Genomic DNA, 19,161 nt, shown 5'->3' with positions numbered 1-19,161 from the left:
TTGCATACTTATGACAAGATCAAAAATGATTCAAAATCCACAATACAGTACTTAGAAATCTTCAGTTATCAAAATAACCCTGAACTACAGTTCCTTGAAGTCGATAGCTCAGTACGGGGCTATCACTGCATTGTGAACAAACAAATCCAAACAGTTCTGCCTGACTGTGGCGTTGCTGGCCAGCTACGTGTCAGGGAGACCCGCAAAACAGTACCTTTAGAAATGCAGGGCATCAGGGACCTCTCGTTGAGCTTTCGAAAGTACGGCGTCCGCAGGCATCAGTTCTGGAGGAAGGTGCAGCAAACTCCTCGGGGTTGAAGTCAGGAGTGCTGGCAGTGAAGCCTGTGATGCCCTCTGGTCACGGTGTGAGCAGCGGCTGGGTGGCGGCGTCCTATGGCGTCGTTGGTGAGACCTGGGTTTCGGTGCGAAGTGATGCAGTGCTTGTCGGGGTAATGGCAGGTCACGGTGCAGGCAGCAGCGTGGTCATTGCTGAAGCGCTGTAGTTGGCTGATGAAGTGGAGTCGTTGGCACCTGCATCGGTAGGCCAAGGCTGCGGTGCGGGATTATGAGGGTGCGTCGTGTAGCTTACGAGAGGTGCCCTCGAACATGGTGCAAGCAGCGAAGTTGAAGTTGGCGTGAAGCATCGTCGTCAGGGATACCAAGGTGGTGGCGTGAAGTGAGGCCGTGCAGAGTGCGGTGCCCACAGGTCTCGGTGTGAGCAGCGGCTCAGTGGCTGCATCAGATGGCGTCGTCCGAGAGACCTTGCTCGTGGGTCTGCGGTGCCTTTTGCTGGCCCTTCAGGACAAGAAGTCGGCGGCAGCGTCGTAGACGGCTTTCCTTGCCTTTTCTTCTGTTGCAGCACAAAACACACAGTCCCCAGTGCTGAGGGCAGAAGAACTTGAAGTCTTTGCTGTTCCTGAGACTTCTGAACAGGAGGCAAGCTCTACCTCAAGCCTTTCACTGCCCAAGACAGAAGCAGCCACTGCAGGCCAACACAACAAAGCACACAGCACCTCACAGATTCTCCAGCTCTTCTTCTTGGCATTCTTCTTGGTCCAAAAGAGTTCTAAAGTTCAGTGGTTTGGGCCTCACTTTTTATAGCCCAAAATCCTCAGTCTTCTCAGGCAGAGAGTGTCTGTGTCCAGCCAGAACCAGTTCTGCCCTCTCTAGTTTGGCTTCCAGGCAGGAGGTGGAGACGCCATTGTCAGAGGCAGACCAGGCCCATTCAGCTGAAAGGAAATCTCCCCCTACTCTAAATGTAGCCCAGGTCTATTCAGCCCTTTCCTGACCCACCTAGACTATCTGTCGCCCCTGTCCCTCTCCAGCCCCTGTCATCCAGAATCCAGACATTGAATCCACAATCTCAGCAGTGGCCTTCTGGATGGCTGAGCAAGAAAATACCTACTTTATAAAAGCGGTATTTTCAAACATAGAATGTAAAAATCACCTTTCCAAAAAGTAGCATCTTCATAACTTGAGTTCAGGCATACTAAATTGAATTTCTCTACCTAGTTCAAAGGGCCAGTTATGTTTATAGGATGTTATAAACAAACTCCCCACTCTGTCTTATGAGAAAAGGTAGCCTTGCAATAGTGAAAAAGGAAATTGGCAGTAATTCTTTATCAGGACATGCCACACATATCAGGGCATGTCCTACCTTTCACATACACTGCACCCTGCCCACAGGGGTAACTTGGAAGTACCTTAGGGGTGACTACCATGTAGAAAAGGAAAGGCTTCGGATCTGGCAAGTGGGTGCAATTGCCAGGTCGACACAGCAGTTACAAACTACCCGCAGACTCTCCGGTTGCAGGTCTGAGTTACCCTTTTACCTGCTAACTCTGTGGGTGGCACAACCCATGCTGCGAGCCCACTCGTAGCATGGGATGTATAGGCCTTGGCTCTCTCAGTGCACTTTACTAGGGACTTACCAGTATATCCAATATGCCAATCATAGAAACACCAATCCATGACACAATTTACAACAGGAGCACTAGCACTTTAACACTGAACAGCAGTGAGATAGTGCACATAGACACTAAACCAGCAAAAACAGAGTCAGAGAATGTTCCGCCAAACTGACCAGTGGTGTTGTAACCCCTTCCATGAGTTGGCTGTGTTCCAAAATTGACCATATATGTACCTTAAACTCTGTAACCATGTACCGCCCATCTATTAATGTCTGTAAAACTGTATAAAAGAAGGACTTACACCGATGTTCGGTTTGATACTTCTTGCATTGCCGAAGGGTGCTGTAGGAATGTACCACCACCCCATGGGGTCTTAATAAACTTGTCTTTTACATTTTCTAGTTTCCGTGCCAACAGTTCTTATGGTGTAGAGGGTATTCTGCGGAGTATGTAGGCCTGGAGAACCCAATACCACAAATTGGCAACCACGAAGGGACTCATCGGCGACTCGGATGCCCGAAGGAGAGGTCGTGACGAAGGATTGGAAACTCGCCATGGACACGTACGCTGCCACTGAGTGACCCGAGTCTTGGCACCCACGGTGTTTTCTTCCCTTCCTTCTGATCTGACCTTCCAGGTGGCGCCGGTCCCCGACTGAGATCCTACTCGTCTGCGTTGCTGTAAAGTGCCTGTTTGGCTGATTTGATCAAAGACCTTGGCAGTTGGAACCTGGATACTTGAGATTTGGGTAAGAATTGTGATTGGTAAGGTAGTCTGCGGATGCTTACTGTGGTTCTATGAAAATGAACATGTTTTGAGTTAGCTAACATTTGAGTTTGTGAATTTGATCCTATATGTGTAGTGCACTTCACAAAGGCAGGCATGTAGAGATGTTTCTCTAACTTTGTTTGTACTTTGAGCGGCACATTTGTGGTATCACGTTTCCGTGGTACTTTTTGAACACGCCTTTTTTAAGCACACTTCGAGGGATGTGCTGTCTTGGGAATGGACCACATACAGATTAAACGAGTCTCAGCCGGCTCCCCCAGAGGGGACCCCTAACCGTGAAATGTACATCAAATTTGGCCTCCCCCCTATATTGTACAGTAAATTATGGAATAAATATACCAAGTCTGATCCCGAGTTGCAATGGCCACTACATGGGTAATTTGATTTACGAAAGGTTCAGTTTGTGGAGCAAAGTCTGTTTCAACGCAGGTCTAGACAGGATATGTTTGATTGTGTGCGAATGTGGGAGAAAGCAGTGCGTGAACGTATGAAGCGTGAGATTGCCTTGGCAGAAAAAGAGCAGCGCAAGGCTGTTCGAGAGAAAGCTTTACAGCTGGAGGAGAAGGAGTTGCAGGAGAAGAAAGAGAGGGAGACACGGGAACGTAATTTGCAAACGACCGGTCAATTTCCTATTCGACGTCCGCTTTATCCTGTCCTTACTAATGAAGTTGATGATTTTTCATTATTAGATCGGTCTCCGCCTCCGTATGTTCAGCCTACGGCCCCGGACGAGGACTTCGGTGATGATGATCGAGATAGTGCGAGTACGAGGTTAACTGCTAATAGAGCAGCGGAATTGCGCGGTTTCGCTAGGAAACTGAATTTAAATAGGATAACTATGTCAGAGATTAATGCTGAAAGGAATAAATGGTCAGAACGAGAACAGTTGTGTTTTTTAAATACCTTTGCAGACGAAGTTATTGAACGATTTTGTAAGAATTCAGAGGACTTAGAACCCAAGGATATATCAGTCCATCATGAGAATATGCGTAAAGGTTTATTTGTTCTTTCAGATGCGGATGCCTTTTTCTTACGATTGGTCCAGCTACGGGATGAGGCGTCCAGATTGCGGGAAGTACGAAAAGCATCAGAGAAGTCCGTGCCGGGGTCGACTGAGTTATCCAAAGAGTGTTCTATCTTTGGAGCAGATAAGAGTTCTAAAGTGCATGTTATGCCTATGCGTGAAGCTGCACCTTTGTATGTTCCCCCTAAAGGGCAAGGTACTAGTGATGATAAATTGTCTGGGAATGCAAAAGGGTATTTTATATATAATTGGGTGTATACGCCTTGGAATAGAGCGGATGTTATGGCATTGAAAAATGCTTTACCCGATCCTCGTAAAAATCTGGCAGCTTTCTATGAAGGAGTGGAGGGGGCTATTTCTTCTTGTGTTATGACGTTTGTTGATATAGATCTTTTCTTTGGATTAATACTCCCCCCTGATATGTGGAGAGCGATTCGTAAGTTTGATGATCAAACGATGTTCGGAGCAACTTGGAAAGATATAAGCCGAGCTGATTTAGACAGGGAGCCTGCATGCAAACCTTGTCAGTTGATTTTAGATCTCCCAACAGCTGTTTTGAATAAATTGAAAACGCTTGTTCCCCCTAAAAAGATTGATTGGACTATGCTAGCATCGTGCAAAAAGAAACAAGACGAGTCGGTATCTGACTTCTTCACACGTTTCGAAGAAGCGTTTCATGATTACAGTGGACAATTGTTAACAGATGATATGGGTAGGCATCTGTTTGTCGACAAGTATGTGGCTAATCTCCTACCGGAGATTGCAAAGCGGTTGAAAACTAGTGAAAGTTCTTGGACCACGGCGACCCCTGCGTCTTTGTTAACTATGGCTCAGTATTATGAGCTGCAGGAATTAGAGGCTAAAGAAAGTGTTGATAAGAAAGCGAAGGAGTTGAAGACGAAGGTGATGTTGGCACAGGTTCGCGGTGCGCAATCTAGAGGGAATGATAGAGGCAGGCGAGGAGGGGGTAATGCGTCATATGGTCGTACCGATATTGCTGAGGACCAATGTGCATATTGTAAAGAGTTTGGGCATTGGGCTGAAGACTGTCCGGTGCTTCGTGAGCAACGTAGTCAGCGTGGTCGAGGTGGTGGAAGGTCACGGAATAATTATTCGGGAGCGAGGCGTGGTGGAGGTGATCGTGGTAGGTTTGAGGCAAGGGGTCGTGGTCAGGATGAACGGAATACTTTTGATCGGCGAAATCAGTATCAGATATCGGAGGGTGAGAACGTGGAGAGTCAGGATTATGTGCATGCATAGGATTGCGTAGGATGGGGTGTGGAATCGGTTGAAGTGCCAGTAGATCAAAGAGGTCCATATGTATCAGCGGGCGTTTTGGGTTCTACTGATCAGTTTTTAGTTGACACAGGAGCTACTCGTAGTGCTTTGTCTAAAAACTTGGTTCAAGGGCTCCCCTGTCTGGCGAAACGATAACATGTATAAGGTTCAATGGCACACCCTCTCCAAGCCCATTATCACAACCTCTTGCAATTTGCATTGATACATTTTTTGGTTTTTGTCCATTTTTGTTGTCGCCCCATACTCCAGACAATATTATGGGCATAGATTTGCTCAAATATTTTCGAGCAACGATACGCTGCGCTCCTGAAGGAGTGCGGGTTATTTTGAATGACAATTATCCAGATGCAGGCAGACTATGTACCATGCAAGAAATTGAAGCGTTAGCCTCTCTCCCACACACGGTATGGGCGACATCAGATACGGATGTGGGACAGATGCTCATCCCGCCTATTCGAATTACTGTCAAGGAGGGAGTATCTTTGCCACGTGTACCGCAGTATAAGATATCCAGAGAAGGTGAGATTGCCCTGACGCACATCGTTCAGGATTTGATTATTGCAGGAGTAGTGGAGGAAGTTCCCTACAATGTCTGTAACAGCCCTATTCTTCCGATCCTTAAGAAAGATACTGATGACAAAGTCTATCGATTTATTATTGACTTGAGAGAAATAAACAAAATTGTCATTCCCCAGTACCCGGTGGTGTCTGATATCACCACCTTACTTACTTTGGTCCCCCCCACTGCCACGACTTTCTCTGTTATTGATCTCAAAAATGCGTTCTTTTCCATTCCCATCCATCCCGACAGCAGATACCTATTTGGCTTCACGTTAAATAATAAATCGTATAGATTTTGTTGTGTTCCTCAAGGTTACACGGAAAGCCCTAGCATTTACAGCCAGGCTTTAAAAAGACAGCTTGATTCATTTGAATTGCGATCTGGAGTAGCTTTTATTCAATACGTTGATGACCTCCTATTGGCAGCAGACACCTATGCACAATGTGAGGAGAGTACTCTTGCCTTGCTTTCCTTTTTGGCTCAGAATAATCACAAAGTCTCTAGGAAAAAGTTACAATATTGTAGACCAAAGGTGACCTACCTCGGTCATCTTTTGTCTAAGGAGGGACGTGCATTAACATCTGATCGAATTCAAGCGATTTTAGATACACCAGTACTCCACAAGGTGATTTTAAAGGGTCAGGTGTGCATTCTCCTACTTTTACTGAGAAGGACCTATCTCTTAAGAAAGAAGCCATCAGCATGAGTGCAGAATCATGGAGCCCTATTTCTGGTAAACGTACGTGTAATATCCCATGGTTCACGGTATCGAAGGCCGCTAAAAGATGAAAGATGATCTCAACAAACAGTGCTTGAAATTGCAGGATAAGCTGGTGGTGTCTGAAAATGAATTTGCGAAATCCTTCAACTTATCTCAGTGTAAATGTTGGTAAATTTGCAAGTACAGTTTTTTAAAAAACGTTTTATGCTTTATTATATGCCTGCAAGAATTGCCAAGTGGAGCTCAGAACAGGGTACTAAGTGCCTCCACTGCTCCATGCTTTGTGCCCACATTGTGCATATGTTTATATCATGTTCTTCTTTGAAATTTTTAAAGAATTAAATCGTAAACTTTCTTTGCACTAAGCTAGGTCTTAATGCTGTACTGAGACCAAAGGTAATCTTGCTTGGAGTTATAGTTGAAAAATTGACCCCAGAGTTAGATTATTTTTATTACAGTTGCTATGACGATTTTTAGACTGCCATTAGCTACATCATGGCTAGATCCACAACCCCTGCATTGCCAACACTGGATTGCCCACCTATAAGCTATTTTCAATCTAGAGACAGCAATCTATGCCAGAAAGGGTGTTAAAACAAAGAAAAAAGGTTTGCTAATTTGGGCACCTGTATCTAGATTAGAAATTTGAGGGGGTTTATCAGTAAACATTAGCGATATCCAAGGAGCAAAGTTCTCCAGCTGTCTTCACTGTGTTGTGTTTAATATTAGAGTTTGCTCCTCTCAAAAATTCAAGCAGGTCATCTCAAGCTTACTCGTCACAGCTGAGAGTCAGAAATCAAGTAGGTGCACCTGGATTTCTCAACATACATTTGAGTTCTCCATGACAGCGATACCAATACTCATTGATGCTATGTTGGAATGCCATCAAATTAATTAAACTGTATTCTAAGTTTTCATCCTTTCCACAAACTTTGTTAATTAATTCCTTTGCAAAGAGATTTTGAAGACTAACTTCTGTCTTTAGGATATGGTTAACAGCATATGAAAGTCCAGTTAATTAACACTCAAACAGTAGGTGAGGATGAAATATGTAGAGAATGCACTGCGAACAATTGGCTCCCCTGAGTATAATCTTGCTGACCGGTATTCACTTGCTGGTATCTCTACAGGGCAGTCATCAAAGCAGCCACCTTCTCCAGTCAGAAACAGTTGTGAAAAACAGTGAGCTGTTAAACCTTTGTCCCACACACTCATGGGATCTCCTTTTACTTACTTAATTTTAAAGAGATCAATAGCATCACCAATAACCTCTTTAGAGTGCAGAGGATGGATGCTATATTGTTCCTAAATCTCTTCTGATCTGGATAGATACATTTTTTAAATCTGTCCAGTTGATGGTAATGTTTCAACCTTTACATATGTTACATCTTGAACAACATAAGTCTTTCCATATTTGTTTTTGCTTCATATGCACACCTTTTATTAGAATGACAACTGGCTCATGATCCTTTCTGTGAACAACAACAGTTTCAATATTCTGTTTAAAATCTAAAAGTAAGTTGACAAATCATCTTTTAAGGCCTTTCTGTAGGTCAGTTGGTGGCAGCTTCCCTGCTTTAGGCTCCATACGAACTACACCCTAAAATAGGTGCCTTCATCATATGAGATATGGATTCATAAACATTTACATCTCGCAGTTCTTGTGGAATAGATCCAAATTCTAACTTGCTATATACTGCTCTAGCTGGCATTTTGATATTCTCTAACTTATTGTAGCAGTGCTTACATATAACTTGTCCCTATAGAAATAAAACAACAGCAAATGTTTTGCCACACATCTCTATTCTCCTGTTCAGTTTTTGAGAATACAACTACATTGTCAGTTTTACTTTCGTAGTGAGTGCATCGACAACAATTACAAACAAAGAGCAGGAGTTTTGACATAGTAAAGCATCCTGACTTTTGCATTATAGAATGATGAACAACTAACATTCTGAAATTATGAAAGGTGCTTTGGCACACTTTCTTCAAGAGACATGCTAGTAAATATCCCTGGAAATGTGTATACTTTGCATGGTTCAAATCTTTGCAACATACTTATTTTCTGTGTCAGACTTTTGCATATGAACACACAAAGAAAAGTTCTCAATATGTCAATTGATTCCTGCCGAACACTGCTAATACTTCTAGAGTTCTATTTTTACGCAGGGGCCTGTCTACGCCTTCCCTGTACTTATTGAGCTATCACTTCTTCAACATTCCTAGGTACCATCTCCTTTTTTTGCAATAGGAGTCCCATCCTTCTTCTAAGAACATTGTCCAGTTGATTCAACTGCATGCACTAATGGATTCTCTTGCAAGTAGCTTTCTTCATTAAAGAAAGGCTCAGTACTTAAAGTATGCTTCCATTTACCACTGACAATTTTTCAAAAGTTACTTCTATTCATAAGTCTTTTCTTGAGGCTTCCATTCATCATAGTCAAAGTAATTTTATACAGTGTTCGTATTCTGGCAGAATCAAAATAAATAGCTTTGTGTTGAGAGCAATGGCCTTATCAACTACAGTTTGCTCCTCTTGTTTGACCGCTTCTCTTCTCCTTTTACACTGCTTCATACTTCTTAGGCTACTGTGAAGTATCCTACTATGAAACATTCTGACCCTGGTTTCTTTGATCTGCCTATGTCTTCTTGTTAAGCTATCTCATCTCTTACGCAATTTCTTACTGTTGTCATGAACTCTTTGCCCTTTCTTAGCTGGTTTGCAAACTTGCTGTTCATTTACTTGCTTTTCTTCACATTTTAGTTTTCCATATACAAATTCAAGAAATATTTTTGTTATTTTACCAGAAGTTCTTTTTTCTTTCACTACATTGTCTCCATTTTGCTCTTTTTGTTTCTCAGTTATGGAAAGATAGTATCCTTTCCTCTTTTGTTTTGTTCTTTCAGCTTTTGATGGTATTGTAACTATGTTGTTTGAAGTGGAATTAAATATCTACAAAGAGAAAAAACAAATGAGCATACAGGATATTACATTACATGTTTGAAACATTTAACTAATAATGTAAGAAGCTACATTACAATAGACTAGCCACTTTATCAATATTGATTTCATGTTTACCTCTGTGCGTCTCTGCCTGTGTTAGCATATCTATCAGTGTGTGTGTGGGTGTACTACCGCATGCATCCCTGTAATCCTGGGTGTCTGAGTGTGTCAGGGTATGGATAGGATATGTGTTTATAAAGCGCTCGAATGCTGTGGCGTCTTGGCGCTGGTGTATGTGGGAGTGGTGCAGCCTACGTTACAGGAGCTATATTGTGGCAAACAGCCAGGTCTTCAGATCTTTCCTAAAAGATTGTCTGTTAGGTGAAATCGCATGGCTGTTGGCATTTTATTCCACAACTTTGCTGCACAATTAGAGAAAGTTCTTCCATCCCATCTCACTCTCCTAATCCTATCAATGTGGAGAAGGTCCAACTTACTGGAACTTAGGGCATGAGCTGGGGTATAGGGCCTGAACATTTTCTGGATGTCTTTAGCTCCTCCCCCGTAAAATGCTTTATGGACCAGGCACAACTCCTTGAATTCCACACATTGCTGTATGGGAAGCCAGTGGAGTGCTCTAAGCCCAGCAGAGGTTGTTTGGCCTCTAGGTATATTTAGAAGCAGACTCACGGCAGCATTTTGCAGTGACTGCAGCATACTCATTTGGGTTTTGTTTGTCCCCAACAGCAAGGGTGAACAGCAAAACACACAAGATAATGGACAGAATGTTGCACGATGGCAAAACATTCACCCCCAGTCACAGATCTGGGTTTATTCCATTGTTATTTTGCTCACCAAGCCACCCCAGTACAGACATGGCCATATGCAAATCAGTCTTGACCCTGTGCCTCATGGGAACAGTCCAGCACGAACTGCCAAGCCATATCTTCCCTGGACCGGAATCAAGCATCCTAGGACCGGTTTCTGGCTATCAGCCGTCTTCAGCCAGAATAGCTTGACTCCAGTGGCTTAGTGAGCACGAGACCCACATCTGGGCATACCCTTCCCACATAGGGTGAACAGCAAAACACACAAGATGATGGACGGAATGTTGCACAATGGCAAAACATTCATCAATGCAAGATGCCTTTTCAAATAGCGATTTCGCTATTTGGGTTCAAGCTAGCCAGGCTGATGAGGGGTGTGACCCCAAAACGGCCTCAGGATGCATGTTTCCGGTTCGGGGAAGACCTGGCTTGGGAGTTCGGGCTGGACTGTTCCCATAAGGCACAGGGTCAAGACTGATTTGCATATAGCTGGGTCTGAACTGAGGTGGTGAAGTCTGCTAAAAAACGATGATAGATTCAACCCAGGTCTGTGACAGGGGTGAGTGTCTGAAAAGTTCATCGCCTTGTGTTTGCTTTGTGTTTGTAATATTTTCTCCTTCAAGAAAAAAAGAAAAGCAAACTAAATAATCGTCTTCACTCCCTTTCCCAAACTGGGAGCTGTGTGCACAACTACATTGGAAGGAACAGAATGTACGCTTGATGCAGTAGACCATAACCTAAATGGCTTTTTAATAGGAGATTTTTATCAACAAAGTCAAACATATTCATTTCATTGAAGTTTTCCAGAAAAATACGCACAATTCTTCATGCTCACTGCACACAAAAAAATTCTGTAAAAAATAGACCTGTTAACTTTATCAATGCTTACATAATGTTCGAGTGCCTAAAAGTACTCTCAGGATGCCAAAAGGTGGCGTAGTCTTTCAATATAAACGTCTTACCCACCGAAAATACCTCTTTAATGAGTATGGTTACAAAGAAAGCTCAGGCTCAGGTATATGTTTACAGTGTACTATATAACGTAGCAGTATCTATTTTGAATGGTTTAAATGTGACAGGCCTTTTCTGAGTTGCAGACCAAGGTTTTCCTTCTTTGTGACGCTCAATGTGTATGGATTTGAAGAATTAAAGGATATTGACTTGTTCAAGGTGCTTGTGGAAATCAGTGATTATCTGTAAAAGTGTGTGGTTTCATAACACGTAATTTAAGTAATTTAATGAACAAAAGCCAACTGTGCAGTATTGGACTCAAATCGACCACCCCACAAAGATAGGCTCAAGGTCATGACTTTGCAAAGAGAGAAGCTGCACCGAAGTTCTTCAGTTAGATGAGAAGATTTAACATTGCGTGAAAACGTTTTGCAAGGCTACTATAAATGGTTTTAAAAAATCTAACGCTTAGAAAAATATGAAAAAGGCCCTACCATTACTAGCTGGAGTCTGTCCTTCCAAACAACCTTTGGAGATGTTCTAATACAAATGAAGGAGCACCACTTATGTAAATGCTGGTTTTTGGGCAGCCAATTGGGAAATGTATACAGACTATTTTTTATTTAAATGCTTACCTCTGCTTTCATGCTAAGCTTTTCTTTTGTATGTGCTTCTATTTGGTTAGTTAGATAGGCCTTCATATTTTTTCTACCTCTTCCTTCTTGTTTGTATTTTCATATGTGTTTGCTCAGCTTTCCTTTTTTTCCATTGAGATGTTCAGTTCTCATATTTCTTATCTATATTTTTATTTGAATTACTTCACTCTATTAACTCTCATTTCCGGTGTGCCTATTGTGTTGTATTAATCAAATCAAGTTATTTCTATTTTTTTACTGGCTAATATATTTACATTGAAAATGAAAGCATCAGGACCAGGGCTAGGTGCCAGAGGCTGGGATGGTAGCACCAGGGAAGAGCTCCAAAGGCACAAGCACGCCCTACACCTTTATATTACTTACAGGGGCTGACCGGATCATCTTTAACACAACACAGCCCTCCTTCTTGCTGCACCAGGATTCCACACAACTGGAAAAGGCATCCCCCTCTGCATAAACAATCACTCACTTGCAATACTTCGGCCTCTTTCCATTCAGGAACCAGTACCACCTCATTCGTGGCAGTTTTCTTCCACGCTACCGTGGCTAATACACTACTGGACGAGGACCAGGACCCACATACCGCTATGCGCCTTGCCAACGACCCTTCTGCATTGACATCTACTAACTGGATCTGATGCCTTCCGCAGACTGCGGGCCGTGGAGGCTCCCCCCTTACACGTTACAAATACGCAACTCGATATGGGCACTTAGCACTGAATATGTGTGTGTCCTAAAGTTATTCATGTAAAGTATTGCACTTGAGCTCGGTACTGAAATGCATTGCCTGTGGATTTAGAAGTCATACATATTTACTACCTACTGGCCTGTAGGCAGTTATAATTAGAACCACAGTTTACATAGGAAAAGCATTTTTTGTTTTGCCAATAACTTCGGCACCGCTTGATAAATCTTCATGGTGATCCATCAAGCAGCTGCCGAGAAATAAGGGGAGTCTACTAATGCATTTTCCAAATGTTATGTCTATTGGGATTTTCATTTTTTTAACACAACTACGGCCCCAAACCGCTTATCCGAATTACACCAAATGTGGCAGAAAGCTAGATATCGATCCAGAAAGTGTGCTTCTAGTAATTTGTTGTAAATCTGTTTAGCAGTTTTAGAGATTTTTAAGTTTTAAAAATATAGATTTCTGGTAGCCCAACAGCCTACTGAAACCCTACTAAAATTTGATTGGCTGCAAACACTTCAACCAGGAAGTGTTGGGACACCATCCTGGGACTCGGCTTGAAGCTGAGCTCACAAACAAAGTAAAAAAATAAAGAAAAGGGGGAGGGGTAGAATACTCTGATCTCCAGATAGGGTGGGGGTACACCCGGCTAGGGTTAAAAAACATTTTTTTTAAATGTTGCTGTGAATTTTATGAATTAATCTGTAAATCTGCAGCAAATTGAAAAAATAAAGACACTTGGGCTCCCGCACATCTTTTTTATAAAGCACCCACAAGGGGCCAAATTCAGGGGGCATGAGGGTAATCAAGGAGGGGGGCTCATAGGGGCCCCCTCCTAGGCTTTTCTTAAGGCCAGGGGACCACCACCTCCCCAGGGCACTGAACATTAGAAATGAAGAGGCCGTACAAACCTCTGGCTGCCGCGTGGACTACCACCTCACAGGGGCATATATATTGTTTTTAAAAAAAAATGGGGGGAGGCCTTATGGCCCCACACAGCCCTAAGGACCCCCACCTCCCCAGGGCATGTAAACATTATATTTGTGAAATGTGGGGAAGCCCTACGGCCTCCGCCACTTTTCTGTCGACCACCCCCCCCCGGTCACTGTAGTATGCAAATGCAGGGGAGCCCCCTTGGCTCTACCGCTGCCCCAGGGACTGCCACCTCCCAGGGGCAAATAAACATTATATTCGTAGAATGCATGGGAAGTCTTACAGCCTTCCCACAGCCCTGGCAAACCACACCTCCCGGACCACAAACTGCATATTTAAGGGGATCCGTAGCGGACCCCTGACCCCATGACCACCACCTCCTGGGGCTAACAAGGAGGCTACACGGCCCACTTTGGGATTGACACCCCCAGGGCCGGCTTCAGCAATGTCCTTGGGTGCCCACCCCAGGGGCATTGCAGCTCGCTCAGCTCCCCCCAAGCCATAGCAAACACTGCTGCACTTTCAACAAGCAAGAGCAGAAAAAATGCTCATGCTTGCTGAAAGTGGAGCAGAATTGCTTTTGGACAGAGAGAGCTTCATGTTATCAGCTCCCTCTGTCCAAAAGCAATGACAGCTCGCGTAGGATGCGGGGAGCCGTCAGGAACCGTGGGTGCCTTCAGACCCCCGTGGTCCCGAACAAACTGTCTTGAAGCAATGGGTATTACTAGGCAAAACGAAAGGGGATGATGAACGGAGTGTTAAACATTGCAAGCACTCACCCCCAGTCAACTGATCTGGGTTTAATCCAACATCATTCTTTAGCTCACTCCGCCACCCCAGTTCAGACATGGCCGTATGCAAATCAGTCTGACCCTGTGCCTCATGGGAACACTCCAGCCTGAACTGCCAAGCCATGTCTTCCCTGGACCAGAAACAAGCATCCTAGGACCGGTTTCTGGCTAATCAGCCGTCATCAGCCAGGATAGCTTGAATCCAGTGGCAAAAGTGAGCAAGGGAGCCACGTCTGGACATACCCTGCCAACTTAGAGCAAACAGAGCAAAACCAAAGGGGATGATGAACGGAGTGTTAAACATTGCAAGCACTCACCCCGAGTCAACTGTTCTGGGTGTAATCCTTCATCATTCTTTAGCTCACTCTGCCACCCCAGTTCAGAATTGGCCATATGCAAATCATTCTGACCCTGTGCCTCATGGGAACAGTCCAGCCCGAACTGCTAAGCCATGTCTTCCTTGGAACGGAAACAAGCATCCTGGGACCGGGTTCTGACTATTCAGCCATCATCAGCCAGGCTAGCTTGAATTAAGTGGCAAAGTGAGCAAGGAACCCACGTCTGGGCATACCCTACCAATTTAGGGTGAGCAAAGCAAAACCAAAGGGGATGATGGACGGAGTGCTGAACATTGCAAGCACTCACCCCCAGTCAACTGATCTGGGTTTAATCCATCATCATTCTTAAGCTCACTCTGCCACCCCAGTTCAGACATGGCCATATGCAAACCTGTCTGACCTTGTGCCTCATGGGAACAGTCCAGCCCGAACTGTCAAGCCAAGTCTTCCCTTGACCGGAAACAAGCATCATGGGACCGATTTCTGGTTAATCAACCATCATCAACCAGGCTAGCTTGAATCCAGTGGCACAGTGAGCAAGGTTCCCACAACTGGGCATACCCTGCCAACTTAGGGCCAACAGAGCAAAACCAAAGGGGAGGATGGATGGAGAGTTGAACATTGCAAGCACCCACCCCCAGTTGACTGATCTGGGTTTAATCCATCATCATTCTTTAGCTCACTACTCCACCCCAGCTCAGACATGGACATATGTAAATCAGTCTGACCCTGTGCCTCATGGGAACAGTCCAGCCCCAACTGCCAAACAATGTCTTCCCTGCACCGGAAACATGCATCCTGGGACTGGTTTCTGGCTAATCAGCGGTCATCAGCCAGGCTAGCTTGAATCCAGTGGCAAAGTGAGCAAGGGACCCACATCTGGGCATATCCTGCCAACCTAGGGCTAACAAAGCAAAACCAAAGGGGATGATGGACGGAGTGTTGAACATTGCTAGCACTCACCTCCAGTCAACTGATCTGGATTTAATCCATCATCATTCTTTAGCTCACTCTGCCACACCAGTTCAGACATGGCCATATGCAAATCAGTTTGACACTGTGCCTCATGGGAACAGACCAGCCCGAACTCCCAAGCCATGTTTCCCTGGACCGGAACGGGCTACTTCTTCTCAAAGATTGGGGATGAAAACTGGAGACATGGCGGAGACTATCGGTGTCGGAACACAGTGACATTCAACGGGGAGAAGCAAAAGCTAGACAAAAAATTAGGGCCCAAATGTTAATAGATAACAGAACAAGGAGAAATAACTTGCAAGCCCAACCCCAAGATGACTTATCACGAATAATCATAACTTACAGCAAGGAGAGCTATAAAATCCAACAAATTCTGATAAAATACTGGAATGTGTGGGGGGGTGGCTTAGCCGGCTGCAAGATGGCCGCACCTTGAGTGGGCTCTGCCGGCCAAGCCTGTAATCCGTAACTATCCTGCAAACTTCCTGCCTATCGCCAACTGGAGCCCTACCATCACTGCTCACCTTCCCCTGGGGCATCTTTTGAGCCATCTCCTGGGACCCTACGACTCGCTGCGCTCAGATCCGGTGCTGCGAGTGTCCCGGGCCCTGTATCCTGCCTGCCCGGCTGGATCCGGCCTGTCTTGCTTGCCTTGGACTGCCTGGAGGCCGAAAATCCCCCTCCTATGCCGCAGCCTCAGCTCCGCCATCTGAGCCGTAAGTTCTACTGCCACGGGGCGGTCTGCGGCAAGATTGGGAGTGGACTTGTTGCACTGCCTGGCCCGCCCTTGGGCGGGCGTCTTGCGTTGTCCCCGGGCTCTACTATACTGGGCTGGGTGAAGCGGGTGGAACGCTCCCTGCAATTCTCTACTGCGGTCTGCTTCCCCCCTCTTGGTGGCCTCTTCACTCCCGGCTACACCCTCCCACTACTGCTGTGCTACCAGATACCCTGCCTCCATTCCGCCCGTCTGGGCGTCTGCCAGAAGCCCAAAATGAACTGCGGCGGTATCCCACGATCAGAGTCTGCGTCATCCTGTCCTTTCCAGCCTGCCAACCACCTCGGCTCCAACTCCTCTCCTGTGTGGTCTGGGGCAGCCTGCTCCTCCGGCCGGGCCCTCCGGCCCTCCTGCTGGTGCTGGGTCCTCGAGCACTGCACCACTGCCGGCTGTTCCATCTACTGCTGTGTCCTCCCAATCCTTCAGTGCAATCTCCCTGCGGCCGCTGCTCCAGCTAATTGTCCAACTTCTCCCTGACTGCAGGGGGCACTATTCTGCTGCAGCCTGCTACCATTCGCGGGCCTGGGATCGATGCGGTGCTTGAGTCAACTTGCATCACGGGCCTGCTGCTCTCCGCGGCCTGGGTACTACGCCTATGCAGCCTGTGCCTATCAGCTTATTGTCCTAGGCCACACCCATTTCCTGTGCATCGGCCTGCATCTGGAACCTGTGGTATGTGCCCTGCCTGAGGGGGTCATTGCGGCACGGCTGGGGGCTTGCACGCCACCCAAGAGGCTCTGCTCCGTGATACTCCATATTGCACTTTACTGTTGGGCACTGGCCTTGTAGGGGGGTGGTGTTGTTCACCCCCCTTGCATCCCCGCTGCTCCTGTCCTCTCTGGTCGCACTTCCCATCCTGATCACCCATGTAGGGTGTAAGATTCTACCGTAAATCCACTTTCCTGACCGATTCTCCTGCAGCGGTGACTCCCTGACCAAGCTGCTACTGTACTGGATGCTGCTTATTCATCACATGCTGGGCACTCCTTTGGCGCTACTTGCATTTGGCCGCCACCATGGGTACAGCTGACTCTAAACAGTCCCGGCTCACGTTCGATCAACGAAGACAGACACGCCAGGGCGCCACAGTGGATGGGGCGACCAGCCTGCTTCTGCGGAAATGGCTGCCTCACTTGAAGACGACCTCAAAGCCATTATGTTGGAGGTTAAGTCTGCAGTGTCAGGGATCGCCACGCAGCTTGAACAGCTATCCTCCCGCCTGAACGTGGTCAAGTTCAGGGTGAACTCACATGACAACCGCCTTCTGCACTTCACGACAAGAGTATGCGACGTGGAAGATGCCGCCACCCAAGACCCACAAAAATTACTCCAAATGGACAAAATCCTCAAGCTAATCCACTCCAAGAACGAGGATTTGGAGGCTTGCTCTAGTAGGAGTAACCTCCGCATCACGAGGGTGCCGGAGTCCACGAACATATCGCGGATGAAGGACTACGTGGAGCAGCTGTTGCGAGAACTGTTTGGGGATGCACTTTCTCAGGTCTTCATCGTGGAAAGAACGTACCGCTCCCTTGGTCCTCGCCCCATCTCTGGACTGCCTGCCCGTCTGATCATTGCGAAAGTACTAAATTTCCAGGACCGAGACGCAATTCTTCGGGGGGGCCAGGGATAATGGTGAAATCTGGCACCAGGGTAACACACTGTCATTCTACCCTGACTACACCCTGGCGGGGCAAGCTGCCCACTGCAAATTCCTTCCTGCAAAGAGCATTCTACAAAAACATGAGGTCTCCTATTCCCTGGCCTGTCCGGCCAAGCGGCGGGTCAGGAAAGGATCCAAAACTCTGGTCCTACGAGACCCCAAGGGTGCCCTGGCCTTTGCTTAGAACTTGGATCGCACCCATCACACCACCCCAGCTAACTCTCAGGATTCCCATGCAGTTAACCTAAGTGACAACGATTGACAAGTATTCCTTAACTATTCTTGGTTTTGTGTCTCCTTTTATATGGCTGTATATCACTCTGTTTGACATGTTTATATTGCTGCCCCTGGACTGTTAGACTGTATGCCCCTCGCCGCTGCACCAGTAGGCCGGGCTCATATGTTTTTCTTCCTCTAGACTGTGATGTTGTCCTAGTCTGCTGATTCTTTTGCCTTGGCCACCCTGCCTTCTCTGGCAGGGGTGTTCCATGGGCAAAGCTGGGTATTGCCATGCCCCCGTGGGATAATTCCCTCCTTTGTTATTGATTTTCCCTCTCCCAGTTTGGTTCCCAAGGGAGCCTGTGGGTGGTTGCTCGACCTGTTTAGGGAGTTGGTGTGGGTGGTGATGGGTGAATAGGTTTAATTGGTTGATGAGTCCTCCTTTTGAGGCGCTATCATATTTGAATGTAATCCTTTTGCATCCTATATGCACGATTCATGTTACCACACTTCATTTCGTGTGGGGGGTTTGCTCGGGTTGGGGGTGGGGGGGTTTCCGGGTTGCCTCGTCTCCTCTTGAGACATTATTGTTTCTATGTTTGGACTTCTTAAACTTTTCCTGTCTGCATCACATCACCGCTACACATGCCCACGGTACCGACTTTGTACAACGCCCTGCACCCATCCCTAGGTTGGGGCTCCCTGGTTTGGCACCACCTGTCTTCCCTCTCTCGCCAATTCATGCTCCCCCTCCCTCGCTCTGTCACACGTATTTGCAGGCATTGGTTGTCTCCTTTGCATTCCTGACGTGGCTGCTCCGCCCCCTCGTTCTCCAGGTGGTCTGCTCTGTCTTGAACCCCACTCTTGGCTACTGGCTGTATTTGCTGCCCTGTGCTCTACTCCCTTTATTGGCCCAGTATGACTGACATCATATGTTGGACCTGGAACATCCGAGGTTTAAATGGCCACTGCAAGGCCCAGCTTACTCACGATCGCCTACTCCGGCTTAAAGTGGACATTTGCCTTTTACAAGAAACCCACCTGGGACCTCCCCCAGACTTCATTTCCGATACTGGGGAGAATCACCCTCCTC

Source organism: Lissotriton vulgaris, chromosome 10, assembly GCF_964263255.1.
Source record: "Lissotriton vulgaris chromosome 10, aLisVul1.2, whole genome shotgun sequence".
NCBI lineage: Eukaryota > Metazoa > Chordata > Amphibia > Caudata > Salamandridae > Lissotriton > Lissotriton vulgaris.
The sequence above is the reverse complement of the archived record's forward strand: the minus strand, read 5'-3'. Positions refer to the sequence as shown.